General features: G+C 40.0%; 1 pseudogene; it reads left to right on the top strand.

Moving 5' to 3' along the window:
- Window positions 1-21,604, top strand: LOC101842256 (annotated as a pseudogene).
- The last annotated feature ends 3,958 nt before the right edge of the window (window positions 21,605-25,562 follow it).

Here is a 25,562-nt window from a genome sequence, read left to right as displayed (position 1 = left end):
TTCCTCTGGCGGGCTTCAGGACCGGCTTTCTAGTGGAGCTGGTGCCAGCCGTTTTGTGTGCTGTGCTTCAGGGAACTGAGCAGAGAGCTTGGGCAATCTGGGAAACCACGATATGGTGAACAGGGGTCTGATGTCCCCAGATGGGGAGGAACAGATGGTAAGGAGCTGGGGCCCGTGTCATGGGTTCTCCCCGATCTTGGTGGGAACTAGCAGCCAGATTCCCTGTCCTGTTTTCCTGCATGGTCTGCCCAACTCCCTGGACCCAGGGCACGACTCTGAACTTTGCTTGTGGGCTCAGTCTGCTCAGCATTGGGAGCAGCTGCTGTTCCTGGATTGGGAGGAGCAGATGGGAGGTCCGGGAGCTGATGTAATAGGTCCTACCCAGATATGATTGGAAACCTGCAGCCAGATTTCCTGGCCTGTGAGGTCCCTTGTGGTCCTTGAAACTCCCTGGATCTGAATAACTTTGCTCTGTGGGCTGAATCTGCTCAGAGCACTGGGAGCAGGGAGCTGTGTGTAGAAACATCTTTCTAGTCAACTTCAACATGCTTTTGGTGCATCCATGGAAAGCAGGCCGCCAAACTCTGTAATTCTCCCATCTGCCTAAGGGGCTAGACTTGCAAGTTGCCAGTCTCTATTTAATTTGTTCAAAGTGTAACCTGGAGCATGAACCAAAAAGACACTTAAGGATGATGGCATTTGTGGAATGCAAATTTTGTCTAAGTTGAGTCCTTTTTAAGCATTAGCCAGAGACAGATGCATACTATCTTTAAAGAGATTGATTATTCTTTATTAATCTCTTAAGTGTGTGAAGTGATTTCTTCCAAGGAAGGCATATTAATTATAAAACAGCTACATTTCCATCCTCTTTGAAAAATGTTTCTGAGACAAGCTCTCTTATGTGATTCTGGTGGCTTTGATTCCAATCTGTTGCTCTCCAGGGAAATGTCCTTGCTATCCTCTATATTAGAGCTTCAAAATCCATAAATTAAATGACTATACCACTTTAGAGATTTAAAATTGTCCATCTGAGTCATGTAGTTGACTATTCAATGCTTTCAGGGGAAAAGGATTCACATGTGGAGCATGGCTTCTGCCTTCAGAACAAAATAAGAGGAATTGTTTATTGTGTACACTGCATGGGAAACACGGTAGGCAATCAGCTGCTGTAGTCACTATTATGAAAAAGGACCTGATTGTGGTAGGGGGGAGTGATTTTGTAATTTTCCAGCATTTTTAAATTTATAGCATATGAATGATAACAGACCAGATTGTGTGGGTGTACAGTTTGGGAGATTATCTTGAGTCAATGACTAATGAACTTGCAATTAGGCAACTCTTCTATACAGATATGTTCAATCCTGCTTGACACAGTTATGTCAGCTCAGAGAAACAGACCATGTGTCAGTTTACAGAGTTCAGCAGCCAACATATGCATATGGTCAGGGTCAATCTATTGCTTATTAATGACATTCCTGCTACTAGGGAAGGACCTACACTTTTTCAAAGTCAACATAGCTAAGTTTGTTTTTATTTTAAAATGCGTTATTTTATCTTTTAAAAAATCCTCATTGGTATTATTTTAAAATATTTTCTTGAAGTACATTGCTGCTCTTTGTTTTTGTTCTCCAATGTTTCTAGGTAATTAGAAACCTCTCAACTGAGGTTGGTTATTGCTTTCTGTGTAGAGAAATGTCTACTGTAGCTCAGGTTTGTCTCATGCCGTGCAATTGAGAATTGCCTTGAACACCTAACACTGCCTCTGCTGCCCATTGTTGTGAAGACAATCATCCAACTCTTTCCAGTCTGGGCCTTGACTGGTCAGTAAAAGAAAAAATAGATCAGTTAAAGAGTAACCTCTAATTTCTCTGGCTTTCATTGGAAACTTGTAAATGTAGAGGGACCTGGGCAAGAATTGAGTTTCTTAACCAACTATGAAATTGGTGGAGTCACAGTGCAGAAAGGGAGGGTCAAGAAGGAAGGAGAGAGCTTTCCTGCTTTACAGTAGTTGAGATTATCAATGTGGAATTATGTAGTTAATTTTAGATGATCCATAAATGCCCTATTGCCCATTTCTTGGGGTTCACAGACCAGGACAATCAAGAATCTGTGTAAAAGTCTGACCTCATCATGAATTCAAATTGCTATAGTTACAGTAGTTCAACCAAAATAGAAGATCTGGGTAAAATGATGTGGCCCTGCCTAACAGGACTGTTAATTTTTCTGGTTTAAGATGTTCATCCTTAGAGAAAAGGTGTGAGAAATCTCTGATGTGCTCTAATACAAATCCCTAGTCTCTGGAGCACTGTTTCAGCTTTTCAATACTTTTTGAGATTATAGCTACATCATATCCACATTCTTTTTCCTGTCTCCAAGCCCTACAATGACTCCTCATTGTTTTCTAATTCATGGCCTGTTTTTTGTTTGTTTTTTAACAACAGTTACTGTGGGAATGTGACCTGTGTCTTCAGCATTTTCTAGCTGTGAGGCAATGGGTTGGCTGCGCACACAAAGGTCCCTGTACTTTGGATGAGGAACAGGAAGTGCTCTAGGAGAGTGAAGAATGTCTACTAAATACAAACTGTCTAGGTTTGTCCCTTCCTTGTCTGCTGGGCTGGAAGGGCAGAGTTGGAAGGTTGTGCTGTCTTAGTCATTTCATTTCTGATCACCCAGTAGGGGAGCTGCTAATATTCTGTGGCCCATCTGGGTGGCCTTAGCCAATGAGGGACCCTGGGGAGGGTTAACAATCTGGAGTACTGATGGCAGGTAGCTTGTAGGTTCTTTCCAGGATTCTCCCTTTATTCTTCTGTAGGGAGTCATAAGGAAGATAACAAGCTATGCCTTAGTGAGTGTGGGGTGTTCAGAGCTGCTGAGCTGTTGTTTCTGCTGATATTTGTATGGACCATGAGCCAGACTGTGGTTTGGTTCATCCATGTGGTGTCCTGAGCAGTGTTCCTTGCTCTCTGTGGTTTGGTTCATCCATGTGGTGGCCTGAACAGTGTTCCTTGCTCTCTGAGCCTCCCTGTGCATGGTTTCCTGGGGAGTGGGAGACTCTGAAGCCCAGGCATGGGAGGATATGTTTGTAACATCACTGTTCAGGAACTGCTTTTGTTGTGTGGTGGGAAGACAGATTGGAAAGCTGACAGTCTGGTTTCTAGAAATTCTGAATATTGCATTCCACTTTCAGGTTTGTCTTATAAATGTTACAAATAGTTTAGAAACTGGCAGAAAGACAATGATGTGCATCAGCTTCCAGCAAGACATGATTAGAATGCTTTTACATTTGTCTGCTACCACCAGCCACAATGGTGTGATTCAGTGAAGTTTAGTTCCAGGGAACAAAAGGAGTTTCTGAGTTGCAGAGGATTCTCAGGTGTGCATAGTGTTGGGCTGGTCGATAAGCAGATGCCACATATCTGTGCCATAATCCATGTGGCAGGAAGCAGATTTTAAATTATTTTTTTTCTGTTTTGGGATTGATCATCAGTGGGGTTGCGTTTACCTGAAACCATAAGGAGGGTATAAGGGACTGCAGAACCATACAAGAGATTGCCTCCATTTGTAGAGATAGAGCCCTAGATCATGGCACTTCTGTCCTTGGAAGAAATATCAGTAGCTGAAGGGCAAGAAATGACCTTTGAGTAAATACCATGAAAGTTGTGAAGTCTGTGTTTATTTAATTTCTATACACATAAAATCATAGGTAGCTGGGTAACATTGGTCAAGAACACACTTTTCTCTGGCTAAGTTTCCTTTGCTCTTTTGATTACTAGTTGACTATATTTTCCTGCCTTTGTTCTTGACTTTTTATCTATATTCCCTTTATTTATCAAATATTGTACACAATCTTGGCTATTGTAGCTTTGTGATAAGCATAGAAGTCCTATGATGTCAATCTGTGTACTCTGTTTTCATATTCCCATTGAGCATTCTGAGAGTTTCCACTGTGAATGTAGCTTTGTAATCATCTTTGCTGTTCTGAATTGTTGGGCATTGTCTTTGGATTGTTTTCATTTTATGGTGCACATTTACCATCTATCACATCTTAATTTTGATGCATCATGGTTTTTTTTTTCTTTTTATGAGACAGGGTTTCTCTGTATTGTTTTGGAGGCTGTCGGTCCAGCCTGGCCTCGAACTCACAGAGATCTGCCTGCCTCTGCCTCCCGAGTGCTGGGATTAAAGGCGTGTGCCACCACCGCCCTTGATGCATCATGTTACTCAGGATCATTTCCTTACTTCTTTTCTTATTTAGGTTTGTTGTTCTTGTTATTAGTCTGTAAAAGACTTTTGGCTGATTGGATAAAATATATTATGGTTCTTGGCAGGTGGCTCAGCACATATTCTTTTGGTGGATGATCTGAGTTCAAATATCTACACTTAGCTTGGGAGGTTCATAATTACCTACTATTCCAGATGCGGGAGATCTGACACTTGTATGTCACTTGTATACAAATGGAAGACATTCTGTCTCATGCACAAACATACACAAAAAAAGCAATAAACTTGTTTCTAAAAGTGCTCGTGACTTATAAAGCAATTAGAGTAAAACAAGTTGCTTTAGGTGTACACTGATTCTTTAAAAATCTATTATCTTGCATTGGCTTTGAAAAAGTTTTCATTTGCTCACTCTGATGCAGACTTACAGGCTATCATCAATCATTGGAAACAAAACGGTGCCTAAGTGATCCTAACAGACATCCTTTTCTTTATCATAAGAGAATGAGATCCTTTTAGTTGTCAAAACTGTGTTCTACAAAGTAAAACATTAGAAAGCCTCAAGTGAATATCTCCAGTTTTGGTAGAACAGTCCTCCTTGCCCAACCCATTTTCTATTATTGGCAAAGAAGAGAACCGGAGTTTACAGGATGGGTGCTGGCCAGTGATTTCTTGGAGTTTGATTTTGATTAGAATCTTGTTATTCTTGTTTAAGGGGTATGTAAGTCTGTCTTTATGTCTTGCTTTACCAGTGGTGCCATCTATGTTGTTGATTTTATTAATTATAATCTAATTATAGTGTTTGTTTTTTAGGAAAATGATGGACTTTCACCAATTTTGTATTCAATAAATTTCTTATTAGTTCCTTGAGTGTTTGTTTGTTTAGGAAGTTTCTGTGGAGAGATAGTTTTAGCTTTCTTGAACTTAGATACTTGCCTCTTCCCATTTCCTGGCTTATCTTGTTTTCCAGTTGTTTCTACCTCCATGTTTGTGTTTTTGCTGCTTGAGTAATTGATATGATTAATACAGTGACTTTGGTTATTTAAAACCTTCTCATATATTATTGTCTCTTTTTCCTAATTAGCCTCAGCTGTCATTGTGATATAGCCTAGAGTCCTCTGAGGGAGCATCAACAGAAGGTGTGCCTAGATCAGTGTATCTGATTGTTGTATGAGAGAGAGATTGTGTTGATTTTAATTGATGTGGGAAGGTTTTTCCACTGAGTTGGCAATATCTCTGAGCAAGTGAATCTGGGATGGATAGGAAAGCCAACTGAGAACAAGACAATGACAAAGCAAGAGAGTCAGGAAACAATGGTTCCACATGTTTTGCCTTCATTTATTAGCTTGAGTATCTATCCTAAGTTCTCACAAAGAAGGACTGTGACCTAGGGGTAACAACCAAATAAAGTGTGTTCATTGCTTGAGTTACTTTTGGTTAGAAAATTTAATCACAGCATCAGAAGAAAGTTGGAACAAAAAAATGGTACCTCAAAAATGATTTTGTTGCTGCAAAGGAACAGGGAATGTTGACTTTTGAAAAAATGTTGAAGACATCAGAACATAGATGGCAGAAGTCATAGAAAGCTGTTCACAGAGCTTAATCAGCTGTTCTGGAAGGACCTCAAAGAGCAGAATTTTGAGGGTAATGGCAGACAGTGGAGGTCAAGGTCATAGGATTTCAGTGGGCAGTAGGCTCTGTAGGGAACTGTGGAGTTGGCTTGGCCTACCTGCCTAGAGAGACATGCATCATAGGTTTTTCAGGTTAAAGTCCACAGCTCCAGGGGCACAATTTGCCTTCCAGTCCCTGTCAGAGTGTTGCATTCCCTCAGGCAGGGAAGCATTCTGGCTGCTTGTGTTTCTCTATATGATCCCTTAGTAGTCAAGGAAGCATGGAAACTTAACAGGACAACTGGTCTTAGACATTGATCTTGTGTACCCTGTATAGCTTGGAAGCCTCATTGTATCTTAGCAACTACAACAGTATTGATCCTGGAAAATACCATGTCTTCTGTTTCTGATAAAGATATAAAAAGTCTGATTGCTCTCTATAAGACAGTCACAGCCTCATCTTTTGTGGCCTCTCCAGCCCAAGCCTGGCTTTGTTCCTTGTGGTCCTATCAGGTGATCTTGGCCTGTTAAGTAAGCACAGGTGCTTAGAAGACTTCATGAAAAATTTAGCTAGAGTTCATTTGTGTGATATTTTGGCCCCAAATCTTTCTTATTATCTCAATTTCTTAAGAAAGTGGGTAAGGAAGCGTTGAAAAGTAATGAGTTGGTTTCTTAGACAAAATACTGCTTGTGTTCAATGGTTATTACTCATTCAGGTCTACAGTGAAAAATAAACAAGTAGAAAGAAAAGCAAAGTCTGTTTGTTTGGTTTTTTTTTTTTGGTGTTGTTGTTGAGAAAAACAGCACCAAAAAGTTTCAGATGACAGTCCAGTGGTAAGAAAGAATTAGAAATGTGTGATATTTTGATCATATTCTGATAATAAATCTTGTCTGGATCTAGAGATAGGAGCTAGCTGTAACATGAAAATTAAAACCAGAGATTGATATTAGAGTTTAAGCTTCAACCTGAAGATCAGAGAAGCAAAACAGCCAGCCACTAGCTCTTACCTCTCCCTCAGGCTAAATGGGTTATGTCCTGTCCTCATCATGGCAAGAGATTAGATCTTTCATGAGACCCTTTGTTTCTTCCTTTTATACCCCTCAATCCTGGGAGAGCTCACCTTTGTAGAAGCTGTTCCTCTTTAGGGCTGGATCAATTTCATGTAGCTCATGGTGGCCTTGAACTAACAGAGATCTGTCTGCCTGTCTCCTGAGTCCTTGGATTAAAGGTGTGTGCTACCACTGCCTTGCTCTTTGGCTATCTAATATGGCTGCTAGGACTGAAGGTGTGTATCACAACTGTCTGACCTCTATAACTTGGGGTTGGCTTGCCTGAGTCTTCATAAATAAATATATCACCACATATAACCACCTGGTATTCCAGATTCAGTGGATTTGACACCCTCTTTTCTCTCATGTCTCCTGCATGCACATGAAAGTTATTCTCTCTTACACACAAACATATACAAAATGTGGGGATAAACTTGTTTTCAAAAGTACTTGTGACTTATAAAGCAATTAGAGCAAACCAATTTTCTTTAGGTGTATAATACAAACCATGCACTGTTTCTTCAAAAATCTCATATCTTGCACTTGGTTTGGGCAAGTTTTCATTTCCTCATTCTGATGCAGACTTAAGTCAGTCATCAGTCACAGGAAACAAAATAGTGCCTACGTGATCCTAACAGATATCCTTTTCTTTATCATTAGGGAATGAGATCCTTTTAGTAGTCAAAACTATGGTCTACAAAGTTAAACATCAGAAAGCCTCATGTTAATCTCTCCAGTTTTGGCAGAGCAGCTCTCCTTGTCCACTCCATTTTCTATAATCAGCAAAGGACAGAACTGGAGTACACAAGATGAGTGCTGGACAGTGATTTCCAATTACTTAATTTTCATTAACATCTTGTCATTGTTGTTTGAGGGACCATGATATATTTTTGTAGGTATGTCACTTTGTCCTGTTTTGTCAATGGTGCCACCTATGTTGCTCATTAGTAAAATTTTTTTTTACTTTTCACCTGAAAATAATTTTTTCTCTTTAATTTTTTTATTTAAATTGGAAACAAGCTTGCTTCACATGTCAATCCCAGCTCCCTCTCCCTTCCCTTCTCCCCTGGCCCCTACTCCCACCAGGTGCCCCATCCCCCATTGAATCCCCACTCCGATCCCCAAGGAAGGTGAGGCTTTCCATGGGGGATCTCCAGAGTCTGTCATTTCCTCCAGGGAAGGGCCTAGGCCCTCCCCCAAGAGTCCAGGCTGAGAGAGCATCCCTCATTGTGGTATGGGCAGCAAAAGTCCATTTTTATACCAGGGATAAATACTACCCAAAGCCCCATAGATTGCCTAGGCTTCCACACTGACACATCAGTCCTATGCTGTCCTCCCAGCTATCAGTCTAGGGTCCAAGTGCTTTCCCTTGTTCAGGTCAACTATTTCTGTGGGTTAAACCAGCACAGTCTTGACCTCTTTGCTCATCAGTCCTCCCTTTCTGTCAGTGGATTCCAGGAATTCAGTTCAATGTGTAGCTATGAGTGTCTGCCTCCGCTTCCATCAGTCGCTGAATGAAGGTCCTGTTTCCCAGACCCTCTGACAGTGGGATTGTATGCTGGCACTCCCCTGATTCATGTCTAAAATCCATATATGAGTGAGTACATACCATGTTTCTCTTTTTGTGACTAGATTACCTCATTCAGGATGGATCCTGTCTTTGAATGTATTTTGTTAGCCTGTGTCTTTTTATGGGCAAATTAAGACCATTCATATTGAGGGATATTAATGAACATTGATTGCTTATTTTTGTTTGTTTTGGAGTTGTTGGTGGAATTGTATGTGAATTTTCACCCCTTTTTTCTTATGGCTGTTGGTAAAGTGGGATTATTTATTGCCTATGTTTTTCTGGTTGTAGTTGACTTCCTTGGGTTGGAGTTTTCCTTCCAGAACTTTCTGTAGGGCTGGGTTAGTGGATATATATTGCTTAAATCTGGTTTTGTCATAGAATATCTTGTTTTCTCCATCTATAGTAACTGAAAGATTTGCTGGGTATAGTAGTCTGGGCAGGCATCCATGGTCTCTTAGTGTTGGTAGAATATCTATCAAGGACCTTCTGGCTTTCAGAGTTTCCATTAGAAATCAGGTGTGATTCTGATAGGTTTGACTTTGTATGTTATTTGATCTTTTTCCTTACCTGCTCTTAACATTCTTTCTTTATTCTGTATGTTTGGGGTCTTGATTATTATGTGGCCAGGGAATTTTTTTATTTTTTTGTGGTCCACTGTATTTGGTGTTCTGTAAGCTTCTTGTACATTCATTGGCATGTCTTTCTTTATGTTGGGAAAGTTTTATTCTATCATTTTGTTGAATATGTTTTCTGCCCCTTTGAAGTGGTTTTCTTCACCTTCTATACCTTTTATTCTTAGGTTTGGTCTTTTCACAGTGTCCCATATTTCCTGGATATTTTGTGCTAGGGATTTGTTGGACTTAAGATTTTCTTTGGTTGATGAATCTATTTCTCCTAGTGTATCTTCAATACCTGAGATTCTCTCTTCCATCTCCTGTATTCTGTTGGTTATGCTTGCATCTGTAGCAACTGACCATTTGCCCAGCTTTTTTATTTCCAGTATTCCTTCAGACTGTGTTTTGTTTTTACTGTCTCTATTTCAGCTTTCAACCCTTGCACTGTTTGAATTGTTTCCTGCAATTTTTACTTTGTAATTTCCTCCCTTTGTTGCATTTGTTGGATTTTTTGATTTGTTTTTTCCTCCATTTTCATTTTTTGGTTTGTTTTTTCTTCCATTTCTTGCATTTTTTGGTTTGTTTTTTCTTGCATGTCTTTAAGGGATTTTCTCATATCCTCATTTTTAAGGAGTTGTTTTTAAGGTCTTTATCTTCTGCTTCATCTGCATTGGGGTGTTCAGGTCTTGCTGGTGTAGAGTCTCTAGACTCTGGCTGTGTCATATTTTTTTTTTCTGTGCAGCATAAAGCCAGGACATGGTCATAATATAGAAGTTGCCTTTGTACATTAGCCTAATCTTCCTGTCCAAGAAGTTAGTCTTGGAAAATTTCCATACCCCCAGCCCTACATCATTGTTCAATGGTCTTGACCTCATCTTTCCACTAGGTCCTCCATTGTAATTGAGGACCAGGCTCCAAGATCAATGTAAGCAAGTCTCTCCAGTCTCTAGTGATAATTCTATTACAAATTGACCATAAGTTCAACATTTGATTCACAAAAGGAAAGAGAGCATAGTTTTCAAATCTGAATACCCTGGAGACTCCAGGGGAGGATTTGGTCTCTCCTGGAGTTCCTTTGTGGCTAAACACAGTTTCCATGATCTGTGTGTCTAGGAGGCTGGGAGGTATGGAGTTTCTTTGTGTTCAGTTTTGGGTCTAGTCTCCAGGAAGCTAGGGGGAAGGGTTTGGCCTGGAGTTTTGGCCCTACACTTTAAGAATCCCCAATTCTCTCATCAGATCTGCTGGTAAATATGGTGGAGCCCAAGGATGCATAGCAATCTGGTCAGAAAGCACGTGGCACACAGATCCATGATTGTCACTTCAGTTTTTTTTTGAGCCCTTATGACAATGCTTAGGTGATTCTGTGGGCCCTGGGTCCTACAATCCTTATGCTCTCTTTCCGCAGGATCTCTGCATGTGCTCCCATAAGCTGCTGGAAGAAGTCTCACTGATGACAATTTGGCTAGGCACCAATCTATGATTATAGCAGAATATGGTTATGAGTCATTTCATTGATTTTTTTTTCTTGGTCAGTTGTATTTGGTCTTACCCTAGTTCTCTGAGCCATCCAAGTTCCAGTTCCTGACCATTCAGACAGTGTCAGGTATGGGCTTTGTCTCACAGCTTGGGCTTCAAGTTAGACCAATCATTGGTTGGCCACAAGAAGCATACCAAAATGTAAAAATGGAATATAGAACAAGCCAACAGCCAACATCAATCTAAATGAAGAGAAACTCAAATTGATACCACTAAGATCAGGAAGAAGACAAGGCTGTTCACTCTGTCCATGTCTACTCAGTATTGTACTTGTGGTTCTAGCTAGAGCGATAAGACAGCAAAAGCAGATCAAGGGGATACAAATTTGAAAGGAAGAAGTCAAACTTTTACTATTTGTAGATGATATGATAGTTTACATAAGTGACCCCAAAAGAATCTACCAGGGATAAACACCTTTAGTAAAGTGGTAGGATACAAGATTAACTCAAAAACTTTAGTATCCCTCCTATATATAGATGACAAATGGGCTGAGAGAGATATAAGAGAAACATCACCCTTTACAATAGCCATAAATAACATAAAATATCTTGGGGTGAGTTTAACCAAACAAACGGAAGACCTGTATAAGAAGAACTTTGAGTCGTTGAAGAAAGAAATTAAAGAAGATACCAGAAAATGGAAAGATCACCCATGCTTTTGGATAGGTGGGATCAACATAGTAAAAGTGGCAATCTTACCAAAAGCAATCTACAGATTCAATGCAATCCCCATCAGAATCCCAGCACCATTCTTCACAGACCTTGAAAGAATAATACTTAACTTTATACGGAAAAAGAAAAACTCAGGAGAGTCAAAACACCCTATGTAATAAAGGAAGTTCTGGAGGCATCACTATCCCTAACTTCACACTCTACTATGAAGTAAGTAAAACATCTTGATATTGATGTAAAAACAAACATGTGGATTAATGGAATCAAATTGAAGACCCGGATAATAATTCACACACCTGTGAACACCCGAATTTTACAAAGAAGCAAAAAATGTACAATGGAAAAAAGCTTCTTCAACAAATTGACCTTGCATAACTAAATGCTGACATTAAAAAAATGCAAATAGATCCATATCTTTCCCCATGCATAAAAATCAAACCAAAATGGATCAAAGACCTCAACATAAATCCAGTTACACTGAACCTGATATTAGAGAAAGTTAGAAGTAGGCTTGAACATGTGAGCACAGGAGACCACTTCCTGAACATAACACTAGTAGCACAAACACTGAGAGCAACAATTAATAAATGAGACCTCCTGAAACTGAGAAGCTTCTGTAAGGCAAAGTGCACTGTCAGTAAGACAAAATGACAGCCTACAGAATGGGAAAAGATCTTCACCAACTGTACATCTGACTTAGAGGTGATCTCTAAAATACATAAAAATTCACAAAACTAGACACCAAAATACGAAACTATCCAATTATAAAATGGGGTACAGATCTAGAGAGAGAATTCTCAACAGAAGAAACTCAAATGGCTGAAAGACATTTGAGGAATTGCTCAACACCAGGGAAATGCAAATCAAAATGACTCTGAAACACCATCTTATACCTATCAGAATGGCTAAAATCAAAAACACTGATGACAGTTCATGGTGGAGAGGATGTGGAGTAAGGGCTATATTCTCCATTAATGGTGGGAGTGCAAACTTGTACAGCTTCTTTGGAAATCTCTCAGAAAATTGGGAATCAATCCACCTCAAGACCAAGCAATACCATTCTTGGGTGCATACCCAAATGATGTACACTCATAACACAAGGACATTTGCTCAGTTGGAAACAATTTAGATGTCCCTCAGCCAAAGAATGGATAGGGAAAATGTGTTACATTTACACAATGGAGAGGGGGGGAAAATCAACAGAAAAAGACAATGACATTGTGAAATTTTCAGGGAAATGGATGAAACTAGAAAACATCCTGAGTGAGGTAACCCAGACCCAGCGGGGCCAACATAGTATGTATTCACTCATGAGTGGATACTAGATGCAAATCAAAGTATTAGCATATTACAATCTACAATCCCAGAGAAGCTAGGTAAAAAGAGGGACCCTAAGAGGCATATATTGAAGGCCCCAGGAAGTGAAGATTGATAATATGTCCTGGGTAAACTAAGAGGGGGTTAGGAAGGAAGGTATGGAAGATAGGTTCATGATGACTCAAGGCGATTGAGTTGGGGATGGGGTGGTGGAGGAGAGTAATGAAAGAGATACCTTGACAGAGGGAACCATTATTGTGTCAGGCAGACTTACGGCTAGGGAAATTTCCAGGAATCCACAAGGATAACCCCACCTAAGACTCCTAGCAATAGTGGAGAGGGTATCTGAACTGGCTTTCCCTTTTAATAATAGACCCTACTTCCAGTAACTGGGAAAGCAAATGCAGTGACCCACAGCCAAGTACCGGGCTGAGCTCCTGGAGTTCGGTTGAAGAGAGGGAGAAGGGAATATATGAGCAAGGGGTGTCAAGATCATTATCAGGAAAACCACAGAAACAGCTGACCCGAGCTACTGAGAGCTTACAGATTCTGGACTGAGACCAGATTAGGCCCTCTGAATGTGGGTGACAGTTATGTAGCTTGATCTATTGGGAGAGCCCCTGGCAGTGGAACCAGAACTTAAACCAGGTCCATAAAATGGCATTTTGGAGCCTATTCCCTATGGTAGGAGGCCTTGCCCAGCCTTGATACAGGGCACAGGGAATAGGTACTGCCTCAACTTGGTATACCAGACTTTGTTGACTACACAAGGGACACCTTTCCCCCTGTGAGGAATAGATGGGGTTGGAAGGGTCCAGGAGCGGTTGGCAGAAGGGGAGGGAGGGGGAACTGGAGTTGGTATATAAAATAAAAAAATTACATAAAAAAGAAAGTGGGTATGGTCTGGAAAGGGCTTGCCGCAATTGTTAGGAATAAAGCATGAGGAACCTGGGTGGATTCCATGGCAGGCAAGTGTGACCAAGGTGGGGGGACAAACATGCCAGGCAAACAGAGCTTAAGAAGTTTTATTATAAAGGAGGGGGGAGAAAAAAGAGGTAAAGAGACACAGAGACAGAAAGAGGACAGAAGATAAGAGGGGGACGGGAGAAGTCCTGTCTACCCCAGGGGAAGAACAGGAAAGAGTGAGAGAGAAAGAGAGTAGAAGTGGATGGAGATCTTTCTTTTAAAAGAGTCCTTTGCACCTGGGCTCACCAGAGTCCTGCCTAAGTGCATTCTCCCAGGTGGAGGGAAGGCCAGCATAGTGCCTGAATCCTTACAGCAATGACTAGGTAAGAGAGAAGATCAGGAAACAATCTTTGCCTGTGGGTTCTGCCTTTAATTGTTAGCTTCTTTTTCTGTCCTAAACTCTTAAAATGATTCTGTGTGATCTGAAAGATGAGTCAAATAAACTCATTCAATGCCTGAGATGTTTTGTGGTTAGAGGATTTAATCACAACATAAAAACAAGTTAGAACAAAAAATGGACCATCAAAAGTGATTTTGGAGCTAAGTAGAACCTGGAAATGTTGTCTTTTGGAAGAATATGGAATGTATCAAGACTTTGGGTCGCAAAAACTATAGAAAATTGTACACAGAATTTAATTGGCTTTTCTTGTAGGACCAGGAATATGGAAATGTTGAGAGTAGTGGCAGGAAGTGGAGATTGATATCATAGGATTTCATTTGTAATAGTCTTCCTAAAAATTAAACTAGAAGCCATTTGTGTGATATTTTGGCTCCAAAATCTTTTTTGTTCTCATATTCCCTGCAAATGTAGTAAGACATATTTTAAAAATAATGGGTTAATTTCTTAGGTGAAATATTAACTATGTTGGATGGTTATTACTGATGATTCATTTAAGCCTACAGTGAAAAAACAAAAATGAAAAGGTAGTTTCAGGTGGCAGTCAAATGCTGAAACAGACAGGAATTTTCAAGGAGTTTATCACCATTATAGAGAAGGCTCTTGCTATGGAATGGAATCCTAGCAAGTTGCCCTAAGGCTAAGACTCAATCCAACTAAACCTGTAATTTATGGAAGGATTAAGCAAAGATATTTCTAGTCCCGGGAAGCAACTTCATACAAAACCTGCTACACCTGTGGTACAAGCCTGTTAGTGTCCATTCCAATTGAGAAATCAAACCTTGTAGGATCACCCATCATATGCTGTTCCTGGAAACAAGAAAGAATCAAAATGTATGGCAATGGATTTTTAGTCTGTGGCTACAATTCAGCATTGCTGCAGTCTTCTACGTTTGGCAGAGTCAAATGCAGTGAGGAGACTGTGAGCATTCATTTCATGAAACTGTGAGGAGAAAGCCTGGTGTTGTGTTGTGTTTTATTGTTTTGTTTTTTCTCTTTGCTCCTTTGAGACCCTGACACCCAGCTCTCAAATAAATCACACACAGAGGCTTATTCTTTCTTACAAATATCCATTCTTAGCTTGGCTTCTTTCTAGCCAGCATTCCTTAAATTATCCCATCTACCTTGTTCCTTGTTATCTTTCTCTATTCTGTATACCCTTCTTTACTTTTTACTCTGTGACTTGCTGTGCAGCTGTTTGCTGGCCCCTGGTGTCCTTTCCTTCCTCTCTCTCCTCTCTCTCTCTCTCTCTCTCTCTCTCTCTCTCTCTCTCTCTCTCTCTGTCTCTTTGGTTTTTTGAGACAGGGTTTCTCTGTGGTTTTGGAGACTGTCCTGGAACTAGCTCTTGTAGACCTGGCTGGTATTGAACTCACAGAGATCCACCTGCCTATGCCTCCTGAGTGCTGGGATTAAAGTCATGGACCACTACAACCCGGCTGTCCTCTCCTTTTCCTGCTTCCCCGTTTTTCCTCCCAGATATTTCTTCCTATTTATTAACTCTGGTTGCCAGCCCTGTGTATCCTTTCCAGCCATCCTATTGGCTGTTTAGCTCTTTTTTTAGACCAATCAAGTATTTTAGACAGGCAAAGTGTCACAGCTTCACAGAGTTAAACAAATGCCACATAAAAGAATGCAGCGCATCTTTGCATTCACAAAAAAAAATGTTTTGCCCTGGAATCCAGTGACAGAGAGGGAGGAGTGATGAGCAAAGGGGTCAAGAATGAGCTGGTGAAACCAGCAGAGACAGCTGACTTGAACAAGAGGGAGTTCTTGGACCCCAGGCTGACATCTGGGAGGCCATCATGGGACTGATCCAGACCCCCTGAATGTGGGAGTCAGTGAAGAGGCCTAGGCAACCTGTGGGGCCCTGGGCAGTAGATCAGTATTTAACCCTGGCATACAAATGGACTTTGTGTGTCCATATCACACAAAGAAGGATGCTCCCTTGACCTAGACTCTTGGGGGAGGGCCTGGACTCTGCCATGAATGAAATGACAGACTCTGGATATTCCCTTTGTAGAAGGGAGTCGGGATGGGGTGGGAGGCTGGGGGGGATGATGAGGGGGTATAGGAGGGGGGAGGGAGAAGGAGCTGGGATTGACATGTGAAGCAAGCAAAAATAAAATTAATAAAAAACAAATGTTCCACAGCATAAACAAATATAACCCATCTTTAAAATAATATTCCACAGCATTGAGGGTTGTGCTTTGAGACAATAAGATTTTGAAATACCTAAGCTATGACACTTCTTCCAAGGAGACCTAGCTGCATATAATGGGGGGAAGTAACCAAAGAGAGACGCATGAGAATTGCCAGGGTTGGGGCCTTTGTACCTGAAACCCTCTGCAACTGAGAGAGAGATTTGATGTTTATTCTACTGTGCTTCAGTCTTGGTCCAATCTTACCTCATTATGTCTCCATTTCTCTGTTTTTGGAATGTGAATGGTATTCTGTGCCATTGTATGTTGGAAAAATGTAACTTGTTTTCTGATTTTACAAGATGTCGCTCACAGTCAAGAGCTTACATTGAGTGTCAGAAAATACTTTGGAAGTTTGGACAGTGTAGGGGCCATTGCATTTAGTCATTAAAGTGACTAAATGCATTTTCTTCATGGTTGATTTAATGAAAAACCTCCAAGATAGGATGATGTGTTTGAACATGTGTATCTCCTTTGTGACTTTCTTTTGTTTGCTTGTAAAATCTTTCTTCAGAGGAGCCTTTCTGGATGAAGTTCCTCATTGGAGGTGTGATAGCAGTCTGTATAGCTTCAACCCATTTCCTGTTCTTTGTGTCTACTGTGTTGTGGTTCAAACTAATCATCCAACTTCCTGCTTGTGCTATCATGCCTTCACCCATATAGATTCTATCTCTAAATCACATAAGATACAGTAGAAGTAATTGCTATTCAATGTTAAGGCAATTTAATAGCCCGCTGTTTTAATTTTTTGTTTGTTTTTGAAGACAAGGCTTGTCTGTTTAGCTCTGACTGTCCTGAAAGTAGCTCTGTACACCATACTGGCCTCAAAATTATAGATGCCCCTGTCTCTTAGTCCCAAGTCCTGGGATTAAAGGTGGGTCAACATTTCTGGCTATTTTTATTTTTTTAAAGATTTATCTATTTATGATATATACAGTGTTCTGTCTGCACACATGCCTGCAGGCCAGACAGGGGCATCAGATCTCATTATAGATGGTTGTGAGCCACCATGTGGTTGCTGGGATTTGAACCCAGGCCCTCTGGAAGAGCAGGCAGTGCTCTTAACTGCTGAGCCATCTCTCCAGCCCCTATTTTTATTTTTGTATTATTGGGTGATGGGCTTGAAATGTAGGTTTTTGTACATGCCAACCATATGTTGTTGTACTGAGTTTCACCCATATTTTGAATTTTAAAATTTGGCAGAAGGTATCATTCTATTTCCCAGAATGGTTTTTATTCACTACCTTAATACTGCCTGAGCCTTCTGAGTCATCTTCTTCTTCCCTGCTGTGTTTGTTTTGACTTTTTAATGAATGTGAGTATTTTACCTGTATGTGTGGATATCCTCTACATGGGTACCTGGTCCTCACAATGATCAGAAGATGCTGTCAGAAATCCTGACCTTGAAATAATGGATGGTTGTGATCCCCCATGTAAGTACTGGCAATTGAGCCCACCTATATGCAAGACCAGCAAGCGCTTTTTACTAATAAGCCATCTCTCCTGGCCTGTGTTGATGGTTTATGATCAGCCTTTATATTGCTAATGTTTTTATCTGTTCATTAGTAACTGTTTAAACATACAGTGCCTTTTAGTAAAATCTTATTGATGTTTCAGTTTAAATTAGGGCACTTGGGTTTCTGGAAAATGAATACAGAACTAGAGTGAATGCATAGTTCTTTGTAGAAAATTCAGTATATAACCTCTGAGTGCTTTCTATCTTTTTGGTGTGTTTGATCAATTTCTGCACAGAAAACAAGGTCTCAATATGTTCTTCTGGCTGTCCTGGACCTGGTTGCATAGACTAGGCTGACATTCTACTCAGAAGTAAATATAGCTGCCTCTGCCTTCTGAGTGCTGGGGTTAAAGGTGTGAGCCAATACATCCAGCTTGTCCATCTTATTTTTCTTTTTGGTAATTGTTCCTACAATTTCTCTCATGTGTACTTTGTTCTGTTGATCTATTTACTTGTCTCTCTATGTGTGTTAATAGGCATTTCTCTTACAAGGTGATATTCAATTCAAAGGGTACAGAAATGACAGAGATAAGCCTCCTATACAGTTTCCTTCTAAATTGACTTGGTGATTACATTATAATGACTATGTCATCTAATACGTTTAGGGAACACCAAAATTGTATGACTATACTATCAAAGAAGTGAAGTATACATTTACAATGTTGTCTGTATCATGTGTTCTGTTGTACACATGCATGGGATATTTTAGAATGCAGTGACCTATGATGATGTACATATTGACTTCACTTGGGAAGAGTGGACTTTACTGGATCCTTCTCAGAAGAAACTTTATGAAGATGTGATGCAAGAGACCTACTGGAACCTCACTACTATAGGTAAGACTGAATTATCCTTTACATTTTAAAATAAAGGGCATCTATTCCTTGGTTACTGATGTTCTTCTGTAATTTGATTGAAAAAGAAGAATGAATAAATTAAGCATGACTCTAAGGTTCACTGAAGATGGTAACTTAAATTTTGAACAATTTCAATAATATAACTTACATTTTCTGGTACTACATTGTAGGGTACAGTTGGGAAGACTGTCATGTTGAAGAATATTATCAAAGTTCTAGAAGATATGGAAGGTAATTTTCATGTGCAAGATGACCCAAATGCGCCTCTGAAGTAACTGTAATATGTCCTGAAAGTTTTAAACAAAAGCAACAGTATAAATAAGCACAGCTTCAAGTGTATTGATGATTATTAAATTATTACAAAATGATATACCTCAATTTCAGGTAGGTGAATTGAATTTGCATGGCATCCTTTTAAGAAAGAAGACAAGGAAACAATGCCTTAACAGATATCATTTGAATTATAGCAGCATGAGAGCTATGCTGTAGAACTTTCAATCCATATATTTCATACCACTCATATTACAAAAGGTATATGCATTGAAGAGGTGATAAGTAAATCTCCAAAGCCTTGTAATAAACAAATAGTCCATAGTAAAGCTAGTATTACTAATATGCTTTTTGTAACTGTGCTAAGCTTAGTGAGGGCAGTTAGAATTAAGAGTCAATGGACAGTTGTTGTGGAGAAACCTTAATCCCTATACAACACATCTATGAGGAACAGAAACTCAAAATGTGAATTCAAAGTGGAAACCATTTGTTATTCTTCTCTTACTAGGTATATTATATGTTACTCTGTATACAAACCATGGAAAAATGTTAACATGTCTCTCTCAGGACAATTAGAAAATAATGCCTCAGTCCCCACATAGAGTATACTTGTTTAATTTGAGTCAAGTGTATATTTAATTGGTTTTCCAGATCCACTGTTAAAACATCAACAAACTCATACTGCAGAAAGCTCTATGAGTACTAGGACTGTGTAAACACTTCTGTTTGTCCTAGTTCACTTAGCAAATGTACTATGACTCAAAGTATAGGAAAAATTAGGAATGCACTAAGGTTGGTAAAGCTCTGAGTTTTTCCAGTTTTCTTTAAATATGTGAAATTTTTCATATAGAAAAAAGATTCTGTAAATGTGAACCTGTAATAAAGGATCTTACCACAATGGGTATCATCAAAAATGTAAAACAACCCTAAATGAAGGGGAACAACATGAGTTAAACACAGTGATAAAACAGAAAGTTCTTCTTTACAAATGGACCAAACTGTAAAATTAATTCATGTAGATGTAAAAATTCAACAACACATTGAATGTGATAAAGCTTTTAAATGTGCCAATCATCCTTGCAGGAATGAAAGAAGTCAAACTGGAGAGAAACCTTCACTATATACCCAATGTGTTAAAGCCTCTTCATATAACACCTGTCTTCAAAGGCATAAAATAACTCATACTGGAGAGAAACCCTATGAATGTAATCAGTGTGGTAAAGCCTTTGCACAACATAGTCATCTGCAAAGGCATGGAATGATACATACTGGAGTGAAACCCTATGAATGTAATCAGTGTAGTAAAGCCTTTGCACAGCGCAGTAGTCTGCAAATGCATGAAAGAACACATACTGGAGTAGAAACCCTATGAATGCAATCAGTGTGGTAAAGCCTTTGCACAATGTGGTCATCTGCAAAGCCATGAAATGACACACACTGGAGTGAAACCCTATGAATGTAATCAGTGTGATAAAACCTTTGCACAATGCAGTAGTCTGCAATTGCATGAAAGGACACATACTGGAGAGAAACCCTATGAATGTAATCAGTGTGGTAAAGCCTTTGCACAGCGCAGTAGTCTGCAAATGCATGAAAGGACACATACTGGACAGAAACCCTATGAATGTAATCAGTGTGGTAAAGCCTTTGCACAACGCAGTCATCTACAAATGCATGAAATGACACATACTGGAATGAAACCCTATGAATGCAGTCAGTGTGGTAAAGCCTTTGCACAACGCAGTCATCTGCAAATACATGAAATGACACATACTGGACAGAAACCCTATGAATGTAGTCAGTGTGGTAAAGCCTTTGCACAACGCAGTCACCTGCAAAGCCATGAAAGGACACATACTGGAGTGAAAACCTATGAATGTATTCAGTGTGGTAAAACCTTTGCATATCACATTAGTCTTCAAAGGCATAAAATAAGTCATACTGGAGAGAAACCCTATGAATGTAATCAGTGTGGTAAAGCCTTTGCTTATCATATTACTCTTCAAAGACATAAAATATTTCATACTGGAGTGAAACCCTATGAATGTAATCAGTGTGGCAAAACCTTTGTACAACGCAGTCATCTGCAAAGGCATGGAGTGACACATACTGGAGTGAAACCCTATGAATGTAGTCAGTGTGGTAAAGCCTTTGCACAACGCAGCCATCTACAAATGCATGAAAGGACACATACTGGACAGAAACCCTATGAATGTACTCAGTGTGGTAAAGCCTTTGCACAACACAGTAGTCTGCAAATGCATGAAATGGCACATACTGGACAGAAACCCTATGAATGTAATCAGTGTGGTAAAGGCTTTGCACAGCGCAGTAGTCTGCAAATGCATGAAAGAACACATACTGGAGTAAAACCCTATGAATGTAATCAGTGTGGTAAAGCCTTTGCAGAACGTGGTCACCTGCAAAGCCATGAAAGGACACATACTGGAGTGAAACCCTATGAATGTAATCAGTGTGGTAAAGCCTTTGCACAACGCAGTACTCTGCAAATGCATGAAAGGACACATACTGGAGAGAAACCCTATGAATGTAGTCAGTGTGGTAAATCCTTTGCACAACACAGTACTCTGCAAATGCATGAAAGAACACATACTGGAGAGAAACTCTATGAATGTACTCAGTGTGGTAGTCTTTGCATATCACATTACTCTTAAGAGGCATAAAATAAGTCATACTGGAGAGAAACCCTATGAATGCAATCAGTGTGGTAAAGGCTTTGCACAACGCAGTCATCTACAAAGGCATGAAAGGACACATACTGAAGTGAAACCCTATGAATGTAATCAGTGTGGTAAAGCCTTTGCACAACGTGGTAATCTGCAAATGCATGAAAGGACACATACTGGAGGGAAACCCTATGAATGCAATCAGTGTGGTAAAGCCTTTGCACAATGCAGTAGTCTAAAAATGCATGAAAGGACACATACTGGACAGAAACCCTATGGATGTAATCAGTGTGGTAAAGCCTTTGCAAAACGCAGTAGTCTGCAAATGCATGAAAGGACACATACTGGAGTAAAACCCTATGAATGTAATCAGTGTGGTAAAGCCTTTGCACAACGCAGTCATCTGCAAAGGCATGGAATGACACACACTGGAGTGAAACCCTATGAATGTAGTCAGTGTGGTAAAGCCTTTGCACAACACAGTAGTCTGCAAATGCATGAAAGGACACATACTGGAGTAAAACCCTATGAATGTAGTCAGTGTGGTAAAGCCTTTGCACAACGTGGTAATCTGCAAATGCATGAAAGAACACATATTGGAGAGAAGGCCTAGGAATGTAATCAGTGTGGTGAAGTCTTTTCATATCACCCTACTCTTCAAAGGCATAAAGTGCCAGGTGGTGGTGGCGCACACCTTTAATCCCAGCACTCAGGAGGCAGAGGCAGGCAGATATCTGTGAGTTCAAGGCCAGCCTGGTCTATAGAGCGAGTTCCAGGACAGCCTCAAAAACAATATAGAGAAACCCTGTCTGGAAAAACAAAAACAAAGGCATAAAGTAACTCATACTGGAGAGAAACCCTATGAATGTAATCAGTGTGGTAAAGCCTTTGCACATCACAACATTTTTTAATGTCATAAAAGAACACATAAAGGAGAAAAAGTCTGAATATAATCACTGTGTTAAAGCATTTGCATGTGTCAATAGTCTCCAAAATCTTAAGAAAATGTCACCCTGCAGAGAAATTATACAAATGTAATCAGTGTCTTAAAGTTTTACACTTTATACGTGAGTAAAAGTTTTTGTGTGAAATCAATTTCTTAATGCCTTTGCATATTACATTAGTCTTTGAGTACTCCTTATTATAAAGAATTTGGTAAGATCTTTTACCAACACACTTACATTCAGTTAAACAAGAGTGTTTATTGTATAGAAAGGGAATTGACAGTGTCCGCAATCTTATGATGACTGTTTTTACACCATTTGCACCAGCAAACTCATGGGGAAAATGATCATATGAATTTATGAATCCCTATGTATAGAGTAAAGGAGTCAGGCAAAGAAAGACACTGACCCTGAAATCAGAACAAGTGAAGGACACACAGTTTGTCCCTGATAACCACAGCCAAAAAACCACACCCTGACCCTGAAAATAGAGCCAAAGAAACACACTTTGTCCCTTAATCCAGAGCCAATGAAAGAAACACCCCGGCTCTGAAACCAGATCCAAGCAGTTAAAAAGGACCACTGAGAGACACACACTTTGGCTTTGAAACCAGAACCAAAGAAACACATTCTACCCTTGACAAATTGAGCATAAAACCAATGAATCCCTGAGCTCAAAACCAACCATTCCCTGATAAAGAAACACAGTCAATTTCTCAGCTTCTTTAAGCTCAGTGACTGAAATCCCACCAATTCCCACCTTGAAAATCTCCAAGGAAAAACTGCCCATAAGAAGCCCTATGTAAAAGCCCTGTGCCTGTTCAGTGACAGGAGTCCTTTTCTATCCTGACAGAGGCAGCCACTCCCCTGGATTCCTTCCTCCCAAATAAATCTCTTGAAAGAGAGTTTGGGGTGAAGGCTTTCTTTCACCAGTCTGGAGCAGAAACTCCATAGTGGAATGGCGCAGGGAAGAAATGGGCACCTCTGCTGGAATACTTCCTTAGGTAGTGAAACAGAGGCAACAACTTTTTGCTGGAGTCACTACAGACTACTACCTTTCTGTAGTGGTTTCCCCCTTAGTTGAGTGAAGCAGAGGAGTACCAATTTGGACTGTAGCTGAGAGAAATGGACAACTTTGTTGGGAAACTCTCTAGTGAAGTGGAACAGAGATGCAATGGACACTTCTGGGAAACTGCAGAATGAATCAAAGCCCAGGATACTTTCCCTTAACAGCTGTGGGTATATCCTGATTTCTGACAGTCATGATACATTTTTCTTCAGAACGCCGGGTATCCAGGATACTTTCCCTACACAGTCTGCTATAGCCTGACATCCCTACAATCAGGATTCCTTTCTCCCAGCTGTAGGTAACCAGGATACCTTCCCTTCACTGCTGTAGGTATAGCCTGTCTCATTGATGTCTGTGTGGTTGTATAGTTTCATACAATAGTGAAATGCAAGATCTAGTATAGGACATACAACGTATACCCCTAAAAGTATGATCCAGATTACAGTCACTATTATCCTGAAGTGCTTTCTTGAAAGTCTATGTAGTTAGGCTATATCTTCCAGTTTATCTAATTTTAAATTGTCTTTACCTTTGGTAATCCAGGTGTTGTTTCCTTGTCCCTGGGCAATGATTTCAGCTGGGTTCAGCTCCTTGTTTTTATTATTTCCATAAAGACAACTATAATCTCTTGTTAAATTTCTATCCTCTATTATTGGATAGTCTATTTCTGGTATTTGTTTTATCACTTCCTTCAATGGACTGTCCCTATTTTGTTTATATCTAGTATTTAATTCATAGAGTGCTATTCTGAGTGCTAATTCTAGTTTCTCTTTTGCTAGATTCTTCAGATGTTGTTTTAGTAGTTAATGGAATTTTTCTGTGGCTCCCGCACTGCTTGGATTGTATGCCCTGTGGAAATCCCAATGTATATCTAGTTTTTTGGCTAAATTTTGGACTCAGTTTCCTGTGAAATGAGAACCTTGGTCTGACTGTATAATGTTGGGTGGTCCATATGACGCTGCCCATGACCATATTGCCATTATAGTGTTATTTTGGTCTGGTTTTGTTTCTGTTTTTGCTAGTGCAAGTCCTGTAGTTGTATCCACCATGGTGCATACATATCTACCACTGGTTTATGCATATCCCATTTTCTTTTTATTTTTAATTTTAGTGGCTGATCTTTCCCCCTTTCTGTTTTCCACTTTCTTTTTTTTTTTTTTTTTTTTTTTTTTTTTGATTTTTCGAGACAGGGTTTCTCTGTATTGTTTTGGAGGCTGTCCTGACACTTGCTCTGTAGACCAGGCTGGCCTCAAACTCACAGAGATCCGCCTGCCTCTGCCTCCTGAGTGCTGAGATTAAAGGCGTGCACCACCAACACCCGGCTCCACTTTTTTTTCATTAAGGCTGCTGCTAATTTATCAGCTATTTCATTGTTTATAGAGGTTTCATCCCTTCTTCAGGTATATTATAGGAGGAAGCCTGTATGCCACCATTAACCATGTGATTTACTAGAGGCGCATACAGATGACGTAATAAAAGAACAGTTTACCCCACCGCTAACCACACCCACTTTAGGCATGACTAAAGACATATACGGACGGACGTAAAGATGTATACGTACGTAGGCGGTGAACTATGTCACTAGCCAGGCCCACTTTTGGGCATGGCTAGGGGGCGTTACGGGGGAAGGCATAAAAGACCGAAGAACGGAAGTCTTGGTCTCTTTTCCGGATTTCGGCTTCCTGTTCGGCAGCGGGAACACTACTCGGCTCATCTGGGTTACTTGTTTGGTATCTTGTGAGTAATTTCTACAATCAATACTTAGTTTTACTTTCAGTAAGTGTGCCATTTATTGTTACAGCGTCATTTGGAGCGTCATATATGCATCCACATGATATACATAGATTATTTTTGTCTCCTGTGCAGTGTCATCTAACTCTTTCCATGCTGTCTTTGACCAAATGTCCTTGCCATTAATTTTCCAATCATTGTTTTTCCATTTTTCTGACCATATTGCTGTGTCGTTTGCCACACACCATGAGTCAGTGAAGAGATACATCTTTTTTTTCCTTTTACTCTAGATTGTCTGGCTGCTAGAAGTGATGCAATCACTTCTGCATGTTGGGCAGATT

The sequence above is a fragment of the Mesocricetus auratus genome, unplaced genomic scaffold (assembly GCF_017639785.1).
Source record: "Mesocricetus auratus isolate SY011 unplaced genomic scaffold, BCM_Maur_2.0 Super-Scaffold_100008, whole genome shotgun sequence".
Classification (NCBI taxonomy): domain Eukaryota; kingdom Metazoa; phylum Chordata; class Mammalia; order Rodentia; family Cricetidae; genus Mesocricetus; species Mesocricetus auratus.
Note: the sequence above shows the minus strand (reverse complement) of the source record. Positions and strands in the feature narration are given on the sequence as shown.